General features: G+C 53.8%; 1 long non-coding RNA gene across 3 annotated transcripts in view; it reads right to left on the bottom strand.

Annotated features, from left to right (window-relative positions):
- Window positions 1-24,782, bottom strand: part of LOC110359219 (uncharacterized) — a 25,597-nt gene extending 815 nt beyond the window's left edge. The window contains exons 1-4 of one of the 3 annotated variants that reach the window (XR_010469139.1): window positions 23,800-24,782; window positions 21,686-21,816; window positions 19,841-19,910; window positions 7,141-7,208 (exon numbers count right to left, since the gene is read on the bottom strand). This is a non-coding gene — a long non-coding RNA (uncharacterized LOC110359219). The remainder of the gene's footprint in view (window positions 1-7,140; window positions 7,209-19,840; window positions 19,911-21,685; window positions 21,817-23,799) is intronic. The other 2 variants (XR_002414230.2, XR_010469140.1) reach the window with 2 other exon arrangements.

The raw sequence follows: 24,782 nt of genomic DNA, 5'->3' as shown, positions 1-24,782 counted from the left end.
TGTGAGACAGTGCAGGGTGCACAGAGGGGAGCTCAGGACCCCGCGTTTGGAGTTAAGGACAACGGCCGCCCGTCCATTCCCCAGCAGCCACGACCGCACTGACCAAAGCGGGCTTGAACTTGGAAAAAGGTATCCGAAAGATTTATTAGCACAGAAATCGCGTTCTTGCGTGCAACAAGGGCTTATTTTGATACCAAATAGTTTGTTTCCGTCTAAACCATGGAAATTGAGAAAGCCTTTCAAAATGCATTAGCATTATCCAAATAATAAGTAAATTGAAATGCTAATGAATGAATGTTACTTCCTGAAAAAATAAGCAACATACAAGGCTGGATCTCCAGCAACTGTAAAACGGGCTTACTCTTTACACTCCTGCAACTTATTTCCTGTAAAAAGTAACTCCAATGTTCTTGGCCTTCAACCTGCAAAAATATGAGCCTGTGCATCAAGGAACAGCGTGTGAAAACACATAAGGAGCCGTAGGTGCCACATCCTTTACAGCATCGTCTGTCATGGATGCGAATAATTATGCTACAGACGGATTTAGCTGCACCCATTTCACAAACAGGAAAACTGGAAAGCAGCTACATCTGCTCGGCAGCTGCGTCAGCCTGAGATAGGCACAGAAATCCCACTTTCCACGTTTATTTTTAGCCAGATGAGATGGAATTGATATGGAAAGCCCAGAGAAATAAACGTGAAAAAGCAGCCACGGCTGCGATGCTGAGGAGGCTGCGGCGCACTGCGCTGAAGGTGCCTCTGCGCAATATTCGTGATTACGGGTGGCGGGAAAAACGTTAAGCACTTCAAACCAAACCAAAACAAAAACCTACAGATGTGCCTCACTGGGAAACCAGAAAGGACATGGCTTCAAGTAATGATTATTTTTGTTTAGGAAAACATTCTACACGGGACACTTTCCAAGGAAAGCAATCTGGGTTGTGTCTGGGCTGAGTACACGATGTCATCCCGCTGCAGGAGAAGCGAAGGCCACAGGGGGGGCAGTGTGGGGCACATGGGGCAGGCTGAGCCCCAGGGACGGGGCACAGCCCGGGATGGGGAGCTGGGACAGCAGCAGCCGCCGGGGCTGCCGGAGGGACCTCGGGGCAGCGATGGAAACAGGTGGGATGTTCAGTCTGGGGCAGAGCTGGGACACCGAAGACCTGCAGAACTCTTGGAGCACGTTTGAGATTAAAGATCTTTCTGTTCGGCGCCCGCCCATGCTCGGGCGTTGTTTGCACTGATCTCTGCACACTGTTTGTATGGAGCCCTGAGATGCCTTGAGATATATGTTCATACGACTGCCAGCCCAAATTAGAGATACTGAACATTAATTAAATGGCTCTAGCATTCAAAAAAGCAGCACTGCATTTACCTGGTTTTTATCCCCAGCACAGAGCAAGGGAGTTGACGGAGCACACTGAGCTGAGGCTCAGCGAGGCACTGCCTAATCTCTGCTTCCGCACTCCTGAAAAACTGCAGGTGAGCAGAAATTCACTCTGTTTCAGACACCCAGAGAAAGGTTGGACCCCAGGACAGTTGCCCCTTGGGGAGGAGAAGGATTTGTGTCCTTGTTTTGCTGAGCAAGCAGCTGGTGCGGGGGGGATCGCTGCAGCGGGAAGGGTCGCGCTGCAGCCGGGTACCCGCAAAGGGACGAGGAACACCAACCAGAGCACCTCGGAGAATCCACAAAGGAGAGAAGAGCCGTGCACGGCTCCTGGCAGAGCTGCACAGCAACCTGCACCGCCGACAGTGCAGCTGGACGCTGACAGGGCCAGCGGTGCGGCCGGGCCGCCAAACCGCCCGTCGGGGCCGCGCCACCCGCCCGGGGACCTGCGGGACACTCGCGACACACGGAGGAACGAGCAAAATCTGCTGTTTGCTGCAAGCAAAAAGTTCACCGTGCTGAAAGGGGACGGCGAGCAGAGCTTGGGGTTTGAGAGACTATTTTTGTTAGGGTTTACATTGCAATTTTGCCTAATTAGTCTCCAATAATTAATGCTGCGAGTGTAACAGAGATTTAATCAGACAAAATGCTGGTAAATAAACCCCATGGAAGCCATACATCTTTTGATAGTAATGATTATGTTCTTTTTTATTATTAAAGATCCCATTAGAAAGAATTTATGATTTTTCCCCTTTGTGAGAGCAATAATAAACATCACGTCGGATGCTCTTATTTTTGGTATTGAGCAACAGCATAGACGTAATTAGCCACAGTTAAAAAGAAATTTTGCCTGAATGGCTTTTGGGGAACATTACATCCAAATTACAGCTCTGTAGATTTTTTTCATGTGAAAATGCACTACCAATAAATAACTCAAATACAGTTTCTCTGGGAAAAAGAAACAAGGTCCTGTGGAAAACACGCAGGGAAGGAAAATGAGGACCTGCAAAGCAGCCGGGCGAGGAGGAGGAGGACTGTGCCAGTGGCTGATGGGACCAGGAGGGCCCTCCTGATCACGTCTCTGGGGCGTTTCCTGGCTTTCTGGGCATTGCCCCAGGACGCTGAGGTCCGGCCCCACTCGTCTCCTGGACACGCTCCAGGACACGCGCGGCTCCCCCACGGGGCTCAGCTGGACCCGCAACGTGATGGGAAAAGTCACACCAGGGAACTCTCCGTGGATAAAAACCAAGAAGTGATCCAAAACTGGTGTCCGTCAGCACTGGGAAACAGGAAGACGGAACAGCTTCGTGATAACGATGACCTCTCCGAGAACAAGCCATGCGTTCCCAGGGTGGAGAGGCCACGTCCAGCAGATGACACAGCCAGGGGCTCTGGGTCTTTCCGACACCACCCAACAACCATTCGACGGTGGCGCCGAGCAGGGCAGAGCCTGCAGTGCTGCTGGGTTGTGTCTCTGGGGGTGCTGGGATGTTCCCTCATGCCAAAGAGCATCCATCCCCTCCTTCCGCGGCACCATATGTGTGGTACCCGGCGCTGCGTCTGCAGCAAACCGGGCAGAGGAGGGAGAGCCAGGACTGCAAAGCTGCTGAGACACAGCTCTGTGCTGTCAATGCTTCCGGCTTTGTCCCCACAAAACGCGCGGATTTCCCCGGGGCAGAAGCCGTCCCGGCCCCGCAGGACCATGAACGTCCATGCCTCTGTGGTACCGTCCCCGCGGCTGCCCCTGCGAGGGCGTCTGCAACAGCGACTCATTCCGGGATCACCCACACGCCAGAAACTGCTCCAGCACACACTGAACGCAAATGGCAGCCCGTACCCACACCCAGGGCTCTGCTTGGCCAGAGTCGATGAATTCAAACGGCGCTTGCCTCGAGTGAAAAGATCTGAGTTGTATACTGCAGCATTCGCTGTGGCTCTTTAAAACAATGCATGCACAGCCACATTTAATGTATGGATTCGTTTTTTAATTTCAAAAACACAGGCACTTTTTAAAGTGCTGTGCAGCCATGAATTTGGCAGGCTGCTTAATTCCAGATACAGTGAGGATGTCGCAGGGAGCCTTTTCCATTTTGAATCAAATGGAATTTGTGATTTGCATGCACCTTTTGAGTCAAAATCAAACATTTGCCCTGGATTGGCCCTAGTTTAATTAAAATGATGAGAATGTGCGATATGCTTTTGGTCTAAGGCAAAAAGGATGCACAGCACTGAAATTTGGAACAAACATAAAAAAAATTGAGAAATGCATGGTTGGAAGTGATAAGAAATGCCAAGACTATGTATTACATGGGATCACGGGATGAAAATAGAAAATGTCCTAAAAAAATTCTGGCGTACTGTGAAACTGTTGTCGGAGGTTTGGATAGGATTACATGCTTTGTGGATAATGTCCCTGCAACTGGCGCTGTCGAGGCTTGTAATCTCGCTGTGCTTTCTGCAGAGCTGATGGGGATGCTCGTGGGGTGAGCGGATCTTCCCTCCGTCTGCCGCAAGGGAAGCGGGTGGTCACTTTATCTGGTGGGTATCTTAACATTTGCATAGGTATATTTGTGCACACATATTCATTTCTTTATGGGGTAGGGGACACTTCTCTCGTAAATGTAAGTTCTAGAAAACAATTGCTCATTTCTAGTAAGTATCAGAAATTGAGGTAACCAAGAGTTGTCTCTCTGTTATCCCCGTCACTTTTGTCTTTGAGCAGTGCAGGATTCAGGAATTCTGGCTATCGATATTTCAAGAGCTTGGTAACCTGGCTGTTGAAAACCTTCAAGCATGAACCTCCCTTTGGCTTTCCAAACAGACCACAGTGTCCAGAAATGAGAAGACAACCAAAAGCAGGGAAGGGAGGTCATGTTTTCAGACACGTTTTCACGCAGAGACACAACCCGCCCCCTGGGCCCCGAAGGCAAGCACTGGGCAGATACTGCAACGCTGGTACCGGTTTGAAAGGTCATTTTTATAACAACCACTGAAATTTAGTGTCAGCTGCACACAGCGACTTCATATGATAAAATTCCCTCTCGCGTTAATTTTCTTCTATTACAGAGAAACCCACATTGGGTCTCCATCAAGCCATCCCATTTCCTACAGCACTATGAGAGCTGACTTTAGTTTAATTTGTAAACACTTTGATGTCTGTGGACTTGGCTCTCGTACAGTCCTAAACTACCAGCAGGAGGTAATGGTTTCCAGGACTTCACTTTACTTGATTTCCCACTATTCTTCAGGCTCCCTGATTTGCATTCATCTTAAGGGGGAACGACTCCTTTCCAAGCTGCATTTCCTCCTGCTCTGGGGCTCGCTGCTGTTCCAGGACTCACGCAAGGCTCTGCTGTTGCAAACCAACCCCTGCACATGGCTTGAGAAGAATGGGTGGAAATGTGAACAGAAGAGGCCAAGCAGCAAAATTCCAGATGATTTGGGAATGGGAGAAAAGGAAGGAGAGAGATGTAAAGTGTAACTGCTGGGCTGGGAACCGCTTGGAGAAACCGGTGAGGATTTGTCCCACTGTCACAGAATCATAGAGAGGAAGGTGTAAGAAAACTTAATCTTTTTCCCTGTATCTGCAGCAACATTTCCAGGGGACCAGTTTTCTCACCTCCCCTGGTGAGAAACTAAGCTGGTCCATCAGGACAGTTGCTCTGCTGGTTTTGGTGTCCAGGAGCCACTGGGCTGCTGTCCCTAAAAGCCACATCCCTTGCTGAGCTTAAATCTGAGCAACAGCTAATGAGGTTAAACCCTGTGTGAGGATAAAGCCCAGCTCAGCCCTGGCTCTTGTCACATACAGCAAAATAGCCAAGAACCAGAGGAGCAAGAGGGATGTTCCTGCCCAAGGGCATCTTCAGGCAGGGCAGGAGGGAAACGGGGCAACCCGGCTCCACAGATGATCACATGGACCCCAAACCAGTGAGCGCAGTGCCCCCCACCGGGACCAAGCACCTTTTAAAACTCTTAGTGCATGTACCCAGGAAAACAGCATTGCCACCATCCTGCCACGCAGGGGCTTGCAGCTTTGGGGCTGTCCTGAGTGTCCGTCCCTAAGGAGAGGTTGACCAGGCAGCCGAGGATGCCCACTGAAAAGCAGAGTTAATGTAGGTCCAGCTTATTGCCAGGGGTCAGATGGAGACAGAGATGCAGAAACATCCCATCTTCGGGAAAGACGCCTTCTGCAGCCTCCGGGCTACTCACCTGCCCCGCAGGACTGAGCGCTCTGCGCAGACACAGCCCCAGAACTGAACGTGATTTCAGAGAGACATCTCGCTCCCCTCCCTCAGACTGCTTTGGTTTGATGCCCAGAACATCTGGTCACCCTATAGCCTTTTTTTTTTTAATCCCACAGCTACATTTTCTCAGCACATCGCCGACTGCCAACAGATGAGCTGCAACTGCTGGCACCCGGGAGCCAGCGAGACATGAAGATGCGCAGTGTGTCCCAGCACCCTATGAGGATGTGCAGTGTGTCCCAGCACCCTGTGAAGATGTGCAGTGTGTCCCAGCACCCTATAAAGATGCTCAGTGTGTCCCAGCACCCTGTGAAGATGTGCAGTGTGTCCCAGCACCCCAGGAAGATGTGGAGTCAGTGACGGGGGGGAGCCCACAGCTGGATCAGTCTGGGGCCTCTGGCACCTGCGGCCACCAGAGCCGCCCTGCCCGCAGTCAGATGGCTCAGCACACGCTGCAGTAACCTGACTTTTATCTCTCTTGTGTATTCTCCTGCAAATTCATTTAAAATGTTGCTATAATGTCAAAAGAGACCCTTAGGATCATCAGATTTCAGAAGTCTAACTTAAAAAAGGACCACAGCGTATCTAGCTAAGCAAAATGTGTCAGAGCTGAGAATAATGATAAATCAGCTTTCTCGCACAGCCCCAGCACTGGTTCTGCCAGCTGCTTTGGGGTGTGAGCACCCAGCGAGGAGCACTGCTGCGGGGACAGAGGGACCCCCACGGGAGCATTGTCACCATGGCTGCCCATGGGAGCATCCCCACCCCACAGGAGCATCGTCACCACAGCCACCCATGGGAGCATCCCCACCCCACGGGAGCATCCCCACCCCACGGGAGTATCGTCACCATGGCTGGCCATGGGAGCATCCCCACCCCACGGGAGCATCCCCACCCCACGGGAGTATCGTCACCATGGCTGGCCATGGGAGCATCCCCACCCCAAGGGAGCATCCCCACCCCACGGGAGTATCGTCACCATGGCTGGCCATGGGAGCATCCCCACCCCACGGGAGCATCGTCACCACAGCCACCCACAGGAGCATCACACGGAGCATCCCCACCACATCTGCCCCCATGGGAGCATCCCCACCCCGGCACAGTGCGGAGGAGCCCCCAGGGCAAGAACCAGCCGTGCTGAGTGGGAACAGCAGCCGTGGCCCCATGTCCTATAAAGCCCTGCCCCGCTGCCAGCCAAGCGCTGCCCCCACAGCTGCACCTCTTCACCGCTCATTGTGCTGTGGTGGATATTGCATGTGGGTTTGGGAGCAGGAGCCCATGGGTGGTGGGTGTCCCTGAGTGGGGGTCGTTGAGCCCAGGGTCGCACCCTGGGGGTGCGGGACCAGCCCCATGGGGCTCACGTGGAATCAAGCGCCACGTCCCCGAGCAGCAACAGGAGACGCACAGCTGAGCACAGCGCTGTTTGGGTTTGCAACACGCTAATATCAGCACAAACCATAACATTTACAAAAGTGTAACAAAATAAGCAAGTGTTTTTTCAAACCTTACCTCAGTCATGACATAAGTATTTCAAGATGTTCAGCAAAGTATTACAAATCACAGTGTGGGCCATCAATCTGTCAATGAACAGCACAAGCTTTGGTATTTTCGAGTGATATTTGAAATCCTAACCCCATAAGAAAATTAAGTCAGGCAATAACATCCTGTTTTCCGCAGCGAGCGTTCAGCTTCCCCAGCAGTGGGAAAAGGCTGCCGGAGCTGCACTCATTCCTTAGCAAAGCATGTAATGCAAAGCACCAAGCATTAAGCCCTTCTGTTTTACACTGCACGCTGATTTGGAAGCAAATATTTTTCCAACAACATCACCAAATTGAAAGCGTTTTTGCAAATCTGAAACCTTCTCACAATGTTGTTTTGGAAAAAAACCACTTGACTGAGCAAGCGTCGAGCTGTCAGTGACAGAAGCCACCGCTGACAGTCTCGCTGGGAGCAGGAGCCTGCCGTCACAGCAGCCCCGTCTGTCCCATCCCATCCCGTCCCTGCCACCCCATCCATCCCATCACATCCCATCCATCCTATCCTGTCTCATCCCATCCTGTCCATGCCATGTCATGCAATGCCATGCCATGCCATGCCATGCCATCCCATCCCTCCCACGCCATCCCACCCATCCTGTCCCATCCTATCCCATCCCATCCCGTCCGTCCTGTCCCTTCTGCCCCATCCCATCCACCTCATCCAGTCCCATCCTGTCCACCCTCTCCTGTCCCATCCAGCCCATCCCACCCCATCCAATCCAATCCCATCCCGTCTGTCCTGTCCCTTCTGCCCCATCCCATCCACCCCATCTGGTCCCATCCCATCCACCCTCTCCTGTCCTGTCCAGCCCATCCTACCCCATCCCATCCACTTCTCCCATCCCGTCCATCCTGGGGGAAGTGGCTGTGCTGCCCCCTGTGCCCCTTTCCTGCCCCGAGTCCTGTGGGCCCCCAGCGTGGCTGTTTTGGGGTGACGGCTGGAGGATGTCCCAGCAGGTGGCACTGCACTCCTGCTCTGTCCTTGGCTGGGAACGGGGCGCCCAGCAACCGCCTCTGCCCGTCCTCCCACCGCAGCGATGCCGCCTGGTGTCCCCACACAGCCTCAGCAGAGCATTGCACCGATGGCACAGAGCATGGCAAACGCAAACGTGACAAGCAGACAAAGCCGTCACGGAGTGCAGACTAGAGAAACAGACAGTGGGAGGCACAATCCTGCAGTGCCCGCGCAGTGCCGAGCTGGGGGCCCAGCACCTGCGTGGGTGATGCCCCAAGCAGCCCAGCAGCACCCTTGGGCACCGCAGCACCCCAAAACGGGCACCATGCTGCGGGGCCCCTGCCCGGGATGGGTGGCCAAGGGTCGTGGCCTCGGGGAGCTCCGCAACGCTGCCGAGATCCACCAGCACCTCTCTGCTGTTTTCTGGGCGCTAGTGAAGCCTACGAGACCTCATCCTCATCGCGGCAGCAGGAGAGGTTGTCTTTGGGCAGGCAAAGGGAGGAGACGCAGAACGCAGAAAGCGGCGGGTTCTGCCTCCCCAAAGCAGCCGCGCACACTGCTGCTTTTCTTAGCTGCTTGGCGACTGAGGGAACCCCCAAGGAAAGAAAGAAGGAAAAAAGAGGCCAACGTTTTGACTGAGGTTACCACTAGGTGAAAATAAAGGGCCAAGCATGATCCTTCAAGAGTTCTGCAAGGTTGGGAAGCAGGGTTGAAACCATAACCTAGGTGAACCACAATAAATAATAAAAATTGATTTAAAATATATAGATATAAAGTGTAAAATGGCAGGAAAGCAGCAGGAACGGCGCCCGCCCGAGGCCAAGCCCGTGTCCCGGGCTCCTGCCGGTGGGATGCGGGGCCGGGGCTGGTCCCAAAGCCCCACCTGGGGCTGCGCCCACCCGCGCCCAGGGGAGGGGGCACCGGCCCCCCGACACTGCCACCAAATACACGACAGATGGTTTAAGAAAAAAGCAATTATCAAAGTGGAAGATTTTGGAACGTCTCCTTTGAAATAAAAATTTGTTTAGCATTTTTAGCAGCTGAAATAATTTTCGGAACATCTGATGAGAGATTTAAGTGCTTCATTTCCTCCTCTCCCTCACCGAGCCATCCGTTTGAAGATTGTCTGTGGCACATCTAGTTCTCTGGTTTATTGCTATTGGTATTTTTCATTGGATAATGGCAGAATTAGAGATCAATGGGAGAGAGGTATGAACCACAGTATTCCCGTCCGTTTGAATGTGCGGGTGCTTTTGAAATGCTCCGCGGCTTTGCAGAAGGCGGAAGAAACGTATTCTGTGATTCTTTAACTACAACTACATGAAAGTATGCCTTATTACATCTTCCCTTTCTTCCTCACTTTGCTCTGCTCTTCTGTTCTTACTTGACAAAAAGAGAAAAAGAAAAGGAATTAGCCAATTAGCCATCTACCTTCTCCGTTATCCAAGGGAAGTGCTGCTGGATCACGGGAAAGGCTTCCATCAGAGCAGACCCTGAGCCATGGAGAGGTGTCCCAGCCGCAGGCGGGCTCGCTGCTCTGCTAGAGCTTCTGGACCATTGATTATGAGGAATATTAGTTGGAGCACAATTAATATTCATCATAAAATACTCATTAATAAAACCATGCAGCAATAGTCAGCACCTTTCCCTAAATTCAGATTGTGTGAGCAGCAGCACAACCTCCGCCTTGGGATCACTGGGAAACCTCCGCGGAGGCTTCGCCTTCAATGGGATGAGTCTCGGCAAAGAGGATAACAAGGCCCTGAACGAGATTAACCAAGTTCACTTCTTCTGGGGCGATTTTGGAGGAGAAACGCGCTCTAATCTCCCTCCGAAGGGGAGATGCGAGGCCTGTAAGTCTGTTAAGCCGCGTTGGTTCGGGCTCAGCCGTGAACTTCCCTCCAGCCCTGCGGCTCCATCGCGTGCGGTGGCCAGGAAGTTACCACCCAAAAAAGGGGTAAGCGAGGGTACGAAAGCAACGCACCGAACCACAGCCCCAGCCCTGGCACGCAGTGCTCCAACACGGCTAGCTGCAGATCCTCCTCTTCCTGCGGGAAAAAAGGATTACCAGCCTTACAGCTAAACACGACTAAGAGAGCAAGAATATCCATCTCGAATTTTCAGTGTCGTTATATCCAGGTTGAAGGAATTTTTAAAAAATTATTATTTTTGCAGCATAGAGCTGAGTCGAAAAAATCTCCGATGTCAACGGGTAGATGTAAGCACCATGGAAACTGAAGCACAATGCACGTGTGTCACGACCTCACGGCTCTTTGGTTTGTGCAGGAGTTCTGTGGATCGAGGGGCTGGGTGAGCGGGCAGCGGTGTCCCCAGCGCTGGATTTGGGGTGTCCCTGCCGCCGGCCCCGCGGGGGAACCGCTCCTGCCCGCACTACAGCACATGCGATCGGAATGAGAAAGCACATGAGAACAGCAGTTTTCCTGCGCTGCTGCGGCGTCCCCGGCGGGCGCGGGCCAGGATGCGGGGGAGCCCGCAGGAAGCCGCTTCCCCACGCCGGGGAAACGTGTGAGAGCCATGAAGCAAGTGCTTTCAGGGGAAAAGGGAGGAAACGCCGCGCCGCAGTCCCAGGGACGGTTTTGCAAGAGCTGAATCGCGGCCACGGGGCGCTGGGGCTGCGCGGTGCTTGGGATTCTCCTGCTCGCTTTCCCGGGGGGACGCGGCGCGGGGTGTTGCGAGGGGTGGGGGACAGGACGGGCACGTCACAGGAAGGGTGCTGCTGCAAAGTTAAAATCCCTTTTTCCCCCGATTTCAGTTAGCTGGGGTGCACAGAGCACCCGGGCGCCAGCTGTGGGTAAGGGACTCGCCAGATGTTGTCCCCAGACCAGAGCGGAGCAGACACGGGGTCGCACGGTCTGCGTGTGCCCACCCGCACCCAGGGATCCATCCTGGCGCTGGCACCAGCATCCTCCCTGCCAAAACCTCAGAGAGTCCCGGGGCAGCTTCCCAGCTCTGGGACTGCTTTGTTTCGGTCTGCTTAGGACTCTGATGTAGGCAAATCTGTGGTTTCCTAGGACTGAGATAAAGTAAAATAAACATGATCTAATCAAGGAGACTCAGTCATGAAAGGGGAGTGTGAAGGGGGTGGCGTTTGGGAGTACACTAAATCTTTATGGATTTTGCTGTGCAGCTACAGGGGGATCAAAACACACAGAGATGCGAATCACTCCAGAGGCACGAGGTTCTCATTTAAAGTTTTCATGCCTGTCGTCTTTCCCTTTTCATTTTTCTCCCTGTAATAAAGAGCGGAGTGACTGTCTTCATCTATTTCAATCAGAGATTTTTCTGATTAGACCCCCGAGGAAAATGAAAAATGCATTGGGCATCTAAGTGTGACTCGTGCTCCCTTACCAGCGCTGCAGATGTGCGCTCAGCAGACGCTGTATGAACCCGGGGCTCTGGAAACGCCGCTGCCGTCCGCCGCCCTCCACAGGGCTGGCCGGGCAGGCTCTGACGTTCAGAAATGAGCTTGGTTTTGACCTGAGGTTCCCAGCAAGCACCGAGGTGCAGCGAGGCTCCTCTTCTTCCGTCCGCCAGCGACTCCTGTGACTATGAACACCTCCCGTGCCGGAGCCCAGCTGCAGGGCACCGAGTGGGTGACACCTCCTACGGGAGCTTTTAAGCTCTTTTTTAGCCCTTATTACTGACTTCTGCATGATTTCCCTCCCTTGTTTCTTATCCGTAGCCATCAGGGAGGTTTGTGTTTCCCATCCCGGACAAGGGAAGCGCCCGGAGCCTCGGCCCCGGAGCACGGTCCAGGTCGCTGCTGTCACAGGACCAGAGGGGCCGCTCACGGCTCTGTCCTGCTGGAAACCTTTCCAGGCTCAGACTCCATATGGCAGCCAAATATTGGATATGGAACAATACATATATATATTCTTTTTTTAAGTAATGCAGTGTCGGTGACACCGACCGGGCACACATCTGACCCGAGCGGCGAGGGCTATTAACTGTCCTGTTTTGCAAAGATTTGCTGATTTCTGATATTTCACTTGTCCACAACACTCAGAGCTTCGAATTAAAACTGAAATACAAGAGTCTATGAAGAAAATCCATTGAGTTGAGTCAATATCAGCAATTCGGGATAAGTGAGTCCAAGGAGATGAAGCATGTTTAATGTAATTACACATCCACTTCTTGTGATGTACGAGCACACGAAGCATTACTAATCCCCAAACAGATACCTGCAGGGAGGACGATCAGGAACAGCTGTTTGGACAACAAGAAATGAACCACACGAGCTCCTGGTTGTGCCGCCTCTCGGCAGAGCCGCGCGGGAGCCGCAGCTCGTCCGGCGAGCCCAGGGTTTACAAGGAATTAAACAGTGCTCTGTAAGAAAGGACGTTAGTGCCTTATATAAATTGCGCTGCCAACTCATTTCTTATTGTAATAACCTTCAGCACTCCCGTTCCTGGAGAGGACTCCTCCCGAAATGAGGGACGACTGCCGCGACTCGGCGCGGGGAGCTCGCCGTCACCCAACCTCGGACCGCACCGAACGAGACATAGAGCCTTACGGCCAAAGAGCGCTGCTGATTGCAAACTAACGCGTTGTGCGGGGTTATTGTGCGCTTGGGAGTTAATAAATAAGAGCAATAGTAATGCAAACAGCACCTCTCGGCTTACTCCAGAAATGCGCTCCCTGGTGGCTGCGGGGACAGCCAGGCTGCCAGCACCGCCGCCTACACGCACCCATTTCATTATGGGAACCTATAGGCTCTTTACCATCACAGTACAGTACTTTAACGACCTATATTTTATTTGCACCTAGTTTCCAAGTTTATTACACCTAATGCCAAGCAGTCCCTTGGCAAACGGGCTGACTCTGATTTGGGGCGCGAGGCAGCAGCGCTGCGCCCCCGTCACTGCCCGCGCACACCGCGAGTCAGGATATAGGTCAGGGAACCACCAGACCGCATGGAAATCAGAACTGAGATTGGTTTTCACCACAGATCTGATCAGTTCGGATAAAGCCAAAATCTAGCCACATTTGTATAAACAACTCAGACGTAATTATTTTTAAACTATTGGCCAACGTACACCATGCCATGTGTGTCCTGCTTTCAGGAATTAATGTCTTTTACTCATAAGCCACCTACTGCTGTTTACTTTATTAATGACATTCTGGTCATCTCTCCTGAGGGCAGTAAATGAAAGCTGAATTTGGCTCACTGTCTTCATTTCAATGATTTAGTCTATCAGGCGCTGACTTTTTACAAAGCTGCACTAAACGCGGACAAACATAAAGAGAATGATTGTTGCTGCTCAGGAGTGACCACGTGGCAACAGCCCCGTCCTGCTGCAGAAATGAAGAGCATTTCCCATTGTTCCTTCCCAAAGCGGGGCTGGTGTTCCGTGCGCCTGGTGGCTCTTAGTCACGACCTCCGGTAACCGCGGAGCATCGCGCACCCCACACGTTGCACAACGCCCAGAACACCCATCGAGCCGGGTCCGGAGCCTGGATAGCTTCCCTGTGAGCAAAAACGAACGGGTCCTCCTGACGGAAAACATCTTGACATCAGCTAAACAGGTCACTGCTAGCCTAGACGTGATGTTACATCGCTTACATTATACATTTTCCCTGCTCCTTTAGATGTTTGATAACGTGGGGACCACCCAAGTTAATTCGATGCAAATGCAATTTAACAGATTCCTTGTGTACGTCTTCAAAACGTCCCCAGCTTTCTGCAGTCTGAAGAGGAACAGGATTTCACGCTGGCTCGCGACGCCACAGACAGGGCTGCGATGCGCAGCATGAACGCGGGTGGGATCCTGCCTCTCAGGTCGGGGTGCGCAACGAACCGCTGCGCGGAGATCCCGTCAGACCCGCGGCCGCGCAGCCCCCGCCAAACGACAGCCGCGGGCCCACCGCACAGCCAACCTGCCTCACCACGCCAAGCGTTTCAGCTCAAATAACGATGCCCATTAAAGAAATGACAACTCCGCCTTTGTAATGTGTGGCGTGCGAAGAAAAGGCATTTGTAGGATGGAAAACTAATTGGTTCAGGAATCAAATTTGAAAAACGCAACATCTTCATAGAGCAGTGGGAGTGCAAACACTCCTATTTTAATGAGCTTCCTCTAAAGGAGGCTAATGTGTAATATTTCTCTGTATGAGTTTGCATTAGAAATCTGCTGAGATGGGAATACTCATTACCTGCTACTATCTGAGCTTTGCACAACAACATCGGCTTCTCCCGAGTAACCTGACGCGATTATCAATGGCTCGGGGAAGGCATCGCGCGATCGACGCCTGGAACGACCATCGTGGTCTGCAGGTGCGCGCTGAAACACTCGCGGAGATGCAACGGTTTCCTAGGAACTGCGCGCGCTGAATGCCAAACGGGTCTGGGAAACTCCCGGTCCTGGTGGCTCAGATCAGCCCCATCTTTTCCACTTGCTTCCTAATGAGCCTCATTTACACCGCTGCAAACACATCTTTCTGGTTATTTCTCCGCAGTACGTGCACGTGCTCGCGATTCCCCGTCGTGGGGCTTCCGTGGGGCAGCGGGGACCCGGCTGAGAAACCACCGAGCGAGTTGTGTGCCCAGCAGCTCTTCCCAAGCGGATGAGCTCTGGAACGTCCTTTCTGAAGGAGGACTTTCCAACAGCAAAATGCAGTTGCATGCGGACGCAGCAGGTTCAGCCTGAGGATGTCAGCACAGTCCTGCTGTGACTCAGGTGCCTGGTACATACAGAAAACACTCCCCAAAAGGAACCTTGAATATTTCTGCTGGCCACTTCAGTGGGAATTTACTGATGAATATTGAAACAATAAACATGAGCTCCTACTATTCTGAATCCGTAGACCAAAACAGTCTGAAACGAGATGCTTTACATATATTTATACTCCTTGCTATTTAAGATTAAAATCCCTTCCATAATGATCGTATGTTTTCCCAAATAAAATTAAAGAACTTTTTCCTCACCTTATCTTCAAAAGCTGTAGCCAGAACTGCTAATGAATATGCTACTATGCTTATTAGAGCTGTTGTTTGTTTGCGTTTAGCTAAAATAAATTTGAAGAAAGGCTTGCCAGATGCTTTTTTAAAAACAGTGCTAGAAAAAAGCCCCACTTGAGCACGGGTGTTTTGGAAAGAGTTCTGTTTGCATGCCTTCATTTATTTTCATTTCCAGCTTGCTTTTACAGACACTGCAAGCTGCAAAGCGACCTGCCTTAGCCGGGCTGCCTCCCCAGCGAGCCGCGCTGCCCGGGATGCTCGGCTTGCCGTGTCCCCGGGAGCTGGTGACAGCGCACGCGGCGCCGGCACGGGGAGGAACGGCGCTTTGGCACAGCAGAGCCTGCTCCTTGCCCGGGCGCGGAGCTGGGAAGCGCCTCTCCAGCAGCCACGCTGCCCACCGCAACCACGGCGTGGAAGCGACGGCAAAGCCCCTGGAACGCTGCCGGGCGAGGGGCGCGATGCGCGGTTGCCGAACAGTCACCCACCGTCAGTCGGCACCTGCCTGTGCCCCCGGGCCAGCCCCGGTCCACGCACGGCGCTGTGACAGGCCCTGCAAAGCCGAGCCTGCCGCGCTGGACATCGGAGCCATCTCTGTGCCAAAAGGCGGGCAGACCCGCCCCAGCCTGCCCGTTTGACAGCCGTTTGGACAACACCCTTAATAACAACCTTTGACTGCCGGTCAGCCCTGAAGTGGTGGGACAGTTGGGCTAGATGATTGCTGTAGGGCCCTTGCAGCTGAAAACATTCTATTCCATTCCTTTCCATTCCTTCTGTCCCCTGCCATTCCATCCTCCCCTGCCCCTGTGGGCAGCCGCGGCCACAAAAGGCAAGGGAGCACCACCAGTTTTGGGAAGAGGTGCCGGTGGCTGTGATGGCGGCACCGCCGCGTTGCAGAGGCTGCTGCTGCTTCCTCTCACCCTCCGGCCGGGAGCCGGGGGGACACCGCGCAGCGGGGGCTCCGGCGTCCCCAGGGCCAGCAGCAGCCCAGCAGCTGCCACCGAAAGGTCAGGAGCGGCACAAAAGCTGCCGGAGCAGATGCCAGCGGGTCTCTGTGCCTGGTGACCTCAGGCAAAACGGGCCTGGCAGCGGGACCTGTGCGTCCCCGCGGCGATGCCGAGGGACCCGAGTGCCAGCTTCCCCGGGCAGAGGGGACAACCGGCGTTCTCCTGAGCCGGAGTCAGCAAAAGACATGGGAAACAACAGAGACACGACAGTCCTGAGCAAGGGTGACGGTCAATTACAATGCTGCCGACAAGATTTATCAAACTGCTAGGTCAGCACGTAAATATTTAGAAGAAGAGACTAAATGGAGTTATCATTCGATAGCGAGGGTCATTCTCGGAGCACGGCGAGCAGCAGCACGTGGCAGCTCAGCCGTGTGGGGCAGGACCTGCAAACATGGGGACCCCACGGGAAGGCAGCTTTGCAAATGAAAAATCCTCAATTTATCAGGAAATAAGAGCTGCAGATCCTGCTGCCAGCCACAAGCGCGCAGCCTCGCCGAGCACACCGGGGCTGCAAGGGCTGAGGGAGAGCAGAATTGGGCCAGTGGCTGAAATAGATAAGCCACATGTCTGCACACTCCTGAAGGTGGAACACAAATAATTACGTGATATTCCTGCTGATAACAAACCGGAAATTACGCATTTTCCACAGTATTTATGTTTTCAATACGACAAGTTGCAAGCAAATGGGTATTAGGGTGAAGTGTTTGTTTCCTGAGGAAATGCCAGTGCCTGGCGGCTGCAGCATGCCCCAGCTCTGCGTGCTGCTGCCGCTGGCTGCGGCCGCCGCGCCGGCTGCCCGGAGGGTGGGCGGCTCTGCAGGGCGCCGGGCTGCGGTCAGGGCGCCCTGAGCCCGCACCCATCCCTGCACCCATCCCCGCACGTCGACTTTGCACACGAGGGCCAGAGCATCCGCAGCTGCCACACCACACCACGCCACACCACACCACGCCACGCCACGCCACACCCTGCCACGCCACGCCACACCCTGCCACACAACACCATGCCACGCACGGCGGCTCTTTGTGCCGGGCGAGCTGCGCGCCAGCCAGCACCAGCTCCACGTGTTTACGTTCCTTCTGCTTAATATTGCTGTAATCTTCTCTGGCATCATACACGAGTAATTTTTCTCCTCCCACTTCACACTTCTGATAAGCCTTCTGGTCCCGCAGCAGATGCATTGTGAATCTTCTCCTTCTAAGTATCTTGCATATGTTTCATTAAAAGTGTTTGTTTCTTTGATCAGCTTGAAGTTCTGATGTGAAAAAGCCCCAACTTTAGGGACTTTGCTCGGCAGCACCCGGCCCCGAGATGGGTAGCGGTGTCTCAGTACAGCAGCCACTCCGGGTCCCAGTGTCACTCATTTACCCTTTGCCAATGGATTTCCTGTCCCTGCACCAATGGCTACAACGTGTGCTGGCACCCAAAGATAGAAAACGGGCTTTTCATCCGCCACACTGTGCGGTGGCACAGGAAAGAACATGGTGGGAGGTGTCTCCGGGAGCAGCAGCCACCAGGCCATATTTCCCCGCTGTTGCTTAGCGATGGCAGCGCGGGCAGGATGGCGGGACCGCAGCGGGGACCGCGCTCCCGGCACGGGGACGGGGCATGGGTGGGACACCCCGACCCTGCGCAGGGACTGCACGGCCCCCGGGGTACACTGAGGCACAGCCCGGCAGGCGAGGCGCTGACACGCTGCCGCAGGCACCGTTACCTGCACTGGGCGGCACACGGGGCTGCGGTGCCAGGGACACCCTCACCTGCACTGGGCGGCACACGGGGCTGCGGTGCCAGGGACACCCTCACCTGCACTGGGCGGCACACGGGGCTGCGGTGCCAGGGACACCCTCTGTCCCCACACAGGGGCACAGAAACTCACCCCCCAGTTTCCAACCACACAGGCTTCAGCTTGGCTCCCCAGCGGGAACCGGGACTAATAATGGCAATAATAACAACAACAACAATAATAATCTGCTGGTACATCACTAGCCTAACAAGGGTGGCACGGGCAGGTGCCACAGCCACACCGCTATTAGCCCTAATGTCACGACTTGCCACCTGCCCCACACAACTTGTTTACTGCCATTTGTGTTACCATCCCTTTCACATGGTGCAGACATTAGTCGTTTCCAAGATAAACTCACTCTGAAAATCAGTTCTTCTAATTATGGCTAAAAAAGGCGCAATGTAAAGGAAGAGGAGGGTGAGCGTGCTTTTCCTGCTCACTGGCACACACCGATATCTCCCCACACTTCCAGCCAGGAGACAAGATGCTTTCGCAAGCCTCCCGCCAGGAGCCAGAGGATGCCGCGGGTTTCTGTGCAGGTACCATCCGCTGACACAGGGGGAAAGCGTCGCCGGGAACCCCGGCCGTGCCGCGGGGAATCCTGGCGAGCCCCGGGACCCCACCGCGCTCCACACACCGCGCTCGGCACAGCAAAGCCCTGCCCGCACTAACGGCACCTGCACGTCTGCTTAGCCAACCACGTTAGCACACCTGCCACTCAGCAAATACCTGTGTTTGTACCTCTATTCCTGTTGGAAAACACATTTAGTCACAATTCCTACAAACATGTGGGTGTTAAAAATGCCATAGCACCCTGCAAGCCCTAACGCACACGGTACTTTAACTTCCCCTGAATCACGTCCAAGCAGCCTGGGTTATCTACTGCCGCGTCCCTTTACCAAAAGAGGCCTGACCCGTTCTGGTGGGTGCCACACCGCACCAGGACCCGCGGCAGCTCCCGGTCTGCACCCACCGACCCGTCTCACCGGCTCCGGGCCGGCAGGAGGCAGCTCGTCCTGGGCAGCCCATCACGGCGTGCTGGGGAACAGACACCCCCGCTGCAGGACAGCCGGGTGCGATGGGTCTGGGGCTCCAAACTGCACCGTGGGTGGGATGGGAATCCCAGGATGTCAGGGGTTGAAGGGACCTGCAAAGCTCATGCAGTGCAATCCCCCCATGGAGCAGGAACACCCAGATGAGGTTACACAGGAAGGTGTCCAGGCGGGTTGGAATGTCTGCACAGAAGGAGACTCCACAACCTCCCTGGGCAGCCTGGGCCAGGCTCTGCCACCCTCACCCCAAGCAAGTTGCTTCTCATCTTTAAATGGAACCTCCTGTGTTCCAGTTTGCACCCATTGCCCCTTGTCCTGTCACTGGTTGTCACCAGAAGAGCCTGGCTCCATCCTCCTGACACTCCCCCTTTCCATATTGATCCCCAGGAATGAGTCACCCCTCATGTCCTGCTCCCAGCCGCGTCCCCTGTCCCTGGAAATGACCGTTTTCTGATTGGGTTGGCTCAGTATTAAAAAAAGCCCATAGGTACTTACCTCACTTAAAATATTAAGACCCAATGCAATGCTCAAGCTTAAATGTAATTAACTGCAACTATTTGCACGGAAGTCAACCAACCTATTCCCATCCCTAAAGCTGTGACCAGCCCCTCCAAAGCAGCGAGGCCCCCATGTGTGCAGCGCTTTGCTGGTGCTCAGCGGCCCCTTTCCCTGCACCTGGCGGGTTTCGGGGTGAAAACTCTGCTGTCGCTGTCCCATCCGCACCCAGGAGCAGCGGTGAAACGGCCGAGGAGCGGGCAGGACAGCGCGGCTTGTCACACGCCCGCTGGCCCAGACAGAGCCCTCCCCGCCAGGGAGAGTCGTCGTGCCCCCAGCCGTTCCCAAGTTTGGCATTCCATTTTTCTGATGTCTTCCATAAAAAATGATACTTCCTTACCCATCGCAGCAGATATTTTCCCCGGCAGGTATGCTGTCAAACACGTTGCACGCACAACATGACACAGAATCTAAAAATCACAGAGAGACTAATTACTGGAGGAAAATTACACCAAAAGACCGATTTCCCGGTGATGGAGATGACAGCCTGGCCCCCAGCCGCTTCGGGCAGCGCGCCCGCAAGATGCTGCCACCCCCCGCTGCCCCCCGGCACCGCCCCCCACATCCCGGCACCATCCCCATCACACCCCAGCACTGTCCCCCCACATCCCGGCACCATCCCCATCACACCCCAGCACTGTCCCCCCACATTTCAGCACTGTCCCCCCACACCCCAGCACCATCCCCATCACACCCCGGCACCATCCCCATCACATCCCAGCACTGTCCCCCCACATCCCGGCACCATCCCCATCACACCCCAGCACTGTCACCCCACACCCCGGCACCATCCCCATCACACCCCGGCACCATCCCCATCACACCCCAGCACCGTCCCCATCGCACCCCAGCACTGTCACCCCACACCCCGGCACCATCCCCATCACACCCCAGCACTGTCACCCCACATCCTGGCACCATCCCCATCACACCCCGGCACTGTCCCCCCACATCCTGGCACCATCCCCGTCACACCCCAGCACTGTCCCCCCACACCCCAGCACCGTCCCCATCGCACCCCAGCACTGTCCCCCCACACCCCGGCACCATCCCCATCACACCCCAGCACTGTCCCCCCACATCCCAGCACCATCCCCATCACACCCCAGCACTGTCACCCCACACCCCGGCACCATCCCCATCACACCCCAGTACCGTCACCCCACATCCTGGCACCGTCCCCCCCAAATTAAAACCTGCCACACCTCCTTCCTCCCTGCTTTCCATATTTCTTATGAAAACCCAGTACTAGTTCTTCCACAGAAATGCAATTAATGCTGCAATAGTTACAAATACAGTCAAATAATCCTTCAACTGCAGGACTTTGCACAACAGCAAAAACGCCACAGAGATAATTGATAAGAAAGCTGAGGTATGGCTGAGGAATTAGTTCATCTTTACCTAGATGTTGTATAATAAATGTAATGTATATCATTTGTATCTATATAGTTCTAATTTAGTTGGAATTGGAAAATAATGCAACATGAATTCATACGAAGAACAATTTTGTACAGGAAAATTAAAATGGTAGAGCATATTGTTTTAGGTGAAATATTGAGCTGTGCGATCGCATTTGTTATATGCTTTAAGCAGACTTCAGTTTGTTCCCTTTGGAGCTTCTAAGTGTATAAAAGCTTTAATTTCATACGGCCATAAACGGGTGGAATTTCACAAAAATGCCATCACCATTTTTCTCCCTTTTCCCATCAGCATTAAAAAGCGATGAGCAGCGATTCAGCGAGGCACAGCACCTCCAGCTTCCTTTTGCGCCAAGTTATCCAGACACCTACTCTCACTCGTTAATAAAAGCTAATTATTAGAAAGTAACCCTAATGACAACCGAGTCCTGCGGACGGCTGGTAAAACCTGGTGTTTGAGACGCAACGGAGCCAGCCCAGCGCAGAGGGACAAAGTCCCGTGTGAAATACGCAGGTTCCTCGCGGGACCGCGGCTGGAGCAACGCTGAGCCCGCAAGGGCCGGACCAAGGTCCGACTCTCAGAAACACGGGCTAATCACACTCACGCTTCACGCCCCCAAACGGATCTCGCCAGCTCTCAAAATAGACCACAAATTAATGCCAAATTTGTGAGTCCCCCCTTGTCTTTGATTTCGCACCAGCCCCTTCAGGAAAAAATTTCCCCGGGTTAAAGCACTTCAGAAAACATTCCACATATGTGCTCGCACGTAATTATCGCTCCTCTGTGCAGTCGCTCGCTCATCCTCCCCAGGTCCCGCTGCACCCTCTCCTCCTCTTGCTCTCTGCCCCGTGCCAGGAGCTTCCTCTTGCTCCTTCTCAGTCACCACTGCTCCCAGTTCTGCAAGGAGAGAACGCGATCCTCATCATCTTCACGTATATTGTGAAGACAACATAACCACGAGTTGTTATGTAAGCGACACAGTGCACTAATAGTCATAATTGTAACATCCTCCAAAGAACGGTATTTCTGTTCTGAATGGAGCGGGATGAAAAATTCCCATTAAAAGGTTCTGGAGCGTGGATCAGTTAAACATGTAATTATGAGATGGCTTTAAAGGCAAACAGTATGAGCAGTGACTTGTGCTGAGTCTCCCGCTGGCGCCATCGTGCCAAGTATAAAACGCTGCCAGTCTAAAGAAGAGATTGATCTCGAAGCCAAGAGCTGGAAGGCTCGTGTTGAAGGGCAGGGCAGGAGAGAGCGGTACCCCGCACGGCCACCCGCCCGCCCAGGGTCCTGCGGGCGAGACCCGGCCTCGTGCCGAGCCACAAACCCCCAACACCCAGAACACCCGTGCCACGGGCCCCCCGAATTGTTCCGCTTGGGAACATCAACAGGAGCCTACAGAAATAACCATTAGACGTTACTTTAGACAGTAGGAAACGCCCTCTTAAATCAATTGGAAAGGTAGCTTTCCGTGTTGTTCGGGAATCCTTCGAAATTCTTCCACTGAAAGTTTTACGAAAAGCGCAGTGTTCCTCTAAACCATTCCAGTTTCATCAAAAGTATATTTTCCAATGAAAAATTGTTCAAATGCATTCTTTTCCATCAGATTTAACTGCTGCGCTTTGCTGGAAAAGGCTCAGGGAATTTCTTGGGGATAAGAGTTTTAACCATTCAGCTCGTTACCACAAGTTCTTTATCTAGGGGAAAATCTGTTTCTTTTAGGGAAAACTGATGCTTTCAGCTTTTTCCAACCAGCAGCTTTTAAAGACATATTTAATTATAAACCATTTTTGTTTTCCTAAAAGTCAAAAATCCAAACTCAGTGCTACAGGATGCACAGAGGAACATTCTGATGGTTTTAAGCTCTTCTCCCTGCAGTTGTTGTTCATAGGGAACGTGGGCAGGTTTTGCTCCGGGCTCACAGCACTGCTGGAACCTGGAAACCGCGGCCCGGCTCTCACACCAATTCACGGCTCGGCCCTGCGGAGAGACACGTGTCTCCACGTCCCCCGCTGTCCCTGTGTCCCCGTGTCCCCCCGAGCACCCAAAGGCCATGACGCTGCCACGGGCAGAGACGCACCCACAGCACGTGACTGCACGTGGAGAACTCCACGACGCGCTGGATTCGGTCTCCTCCAATAACCGTGATAAACGACAGCATCTGCACGTGCTAATTTCCCTCAAGATGCGTTAGGTTAATTTTACGAAGTGACCGTCCAGAAGAGCAAACACCAGCCATTTGTGTGACCGGCGCCCTGAGCCCTGCGAGCTCTCGCAGTTCTGCGTTTGGGGCGCACACGGAGGGACCCCAAAGCTGCCCCTCGCACCGGGGGACTGGGTAAAACTTGGGTCCGGTGGGGCTGAACTGAGCATCTAACCAGGACACCCGCAGTTTAGGGCTTGGCAGTGTGTATTTGATAATGTCAACCCTCTGTATTAGCGCACTCCAGTCGCACACCGTGCCGCGCACGCCAGCGGGTGCAGGACCCGTTAACACGTTTGCTGAGCCCCATGAACAACCCACGGCTGAGGACAGAGTTCTCGTGGCTTAAATGGGACCTGGGCTTTCTGGCCACGTTACCGATTCCCACCCCAGACACAGCCCAAGGGGACGGTACACTATGAGGTCCCTTTCCTTCCAACAGACTGCGGGGAACAGAAGGTGATTCTTATTGCCCGGACAAATTAAATCTTGAACATCATAATTTTTCAGTTGAGGCAACTTTTGTAGTGCTAGTTGTGCACTTTGCATCAATACATGTACACACCCCCACGGTGCTCGCACCCAGTGCAAATAACATCCGTAAGGTAATCAGGTACTGATTAAGCAGTGGTCAGATCTCATTGATGAGCGGGTGTTGGTGAGAAGAGGGGTACCTGATGGGGACAGAAGCGACGGTCCCGACGTCCCCCCCGTTTCCACTCGAGCAGCAGCTGCAAACACGCGGCCGGACGCACCTGCTGAAGTTTCTCAAGCTGTCCTAGTGGACACCGCAGGAAGGATTAATTGTGATGCCTCCTGCTGGATTAAAACTCAGGCCTCTGCTAAGTTAAACACAGCCAAGCTCCTCTGCTCCTAAACGCGGATTGTTTTTCTCTGCCATTCTGCATCCTGCAGCACGCTGAAAATCAATGAAAAAGATGGAAAACCCACGTTGGCAGATACCTGGCAGACCAGCAATCGCGGATCCTGGCAGGAGAAAGCGAGCAGTGTTTCCAGCAAGAGGTGGGTCCGCAAGCAGCGGCCCCGGCGGCGCTGGGCTCGGACGGCGCGCCGCATCGGCTCATCGCAGCGCCCAGCGACTCACAGGACAGGTTCGGGGCTTCCCGCGTTATGTTTAAAGCGCTCGCATCCAGCCACGGGCGGTGGGGGGGAAAGGAAACAAGCCACTGCAAAACACAGCGCAAGAGGAGACAAACGGGATGGTAAGTTTTACACTTGCAAGGTTTTGGAACGTGCAAGATTCAGGTTACGCGCTTTAAGGTAACCCAGTTAACTAGACTTCAGTTAACCACCTAAACCTTTGCAACACTGTGCTTTGGGTTTTTGGCCACGTGGCTAACCTGTACCCTTAACCGTTAACTGCCTGATTCGTTCTCGGCTGCTGGTTCCTGTCGCGCTGACCTCCGGCAGCACCCTCAGCCCCGCCCGGCAGCCCCAGAACGAGGCAGGACACACCCCCCCCTGCCCACGCCTGCGCCGCGATGGGACCCCACGCGGGACGCGTGTCCGCCCCGGCGCCGCTCGGCGCTGCGGGAATCGGGTTTTACTGTCTGTTCGGAACAAACCCACCCGGCACCGCCGGTGCCCCCCGCACAGCCCCCGCACCCGCGACACTAACACGCGTGTCCCGCGGGCA

This window comes from Columba livia, chromosome Z (genome assembly GCF_036013475.1).
Source record: "Columba livia isolate bColLiv1 breed racing homer chromosome Z, bColLiv1.pat.W.v2, whole genome shotgun sequence".
Classification (NCBI taxonomy): domain Eukaryota; kingdom Metazoa; phylum Chordata; class Aves; order Columbiformes; family Columbidae; genus Columba; species Columba livia.
The sequence above is the reverse complement of the archived record's forward strand: the minus strand, read 5'-3'. Positions and strand labels throughout refer to the sequence as shown.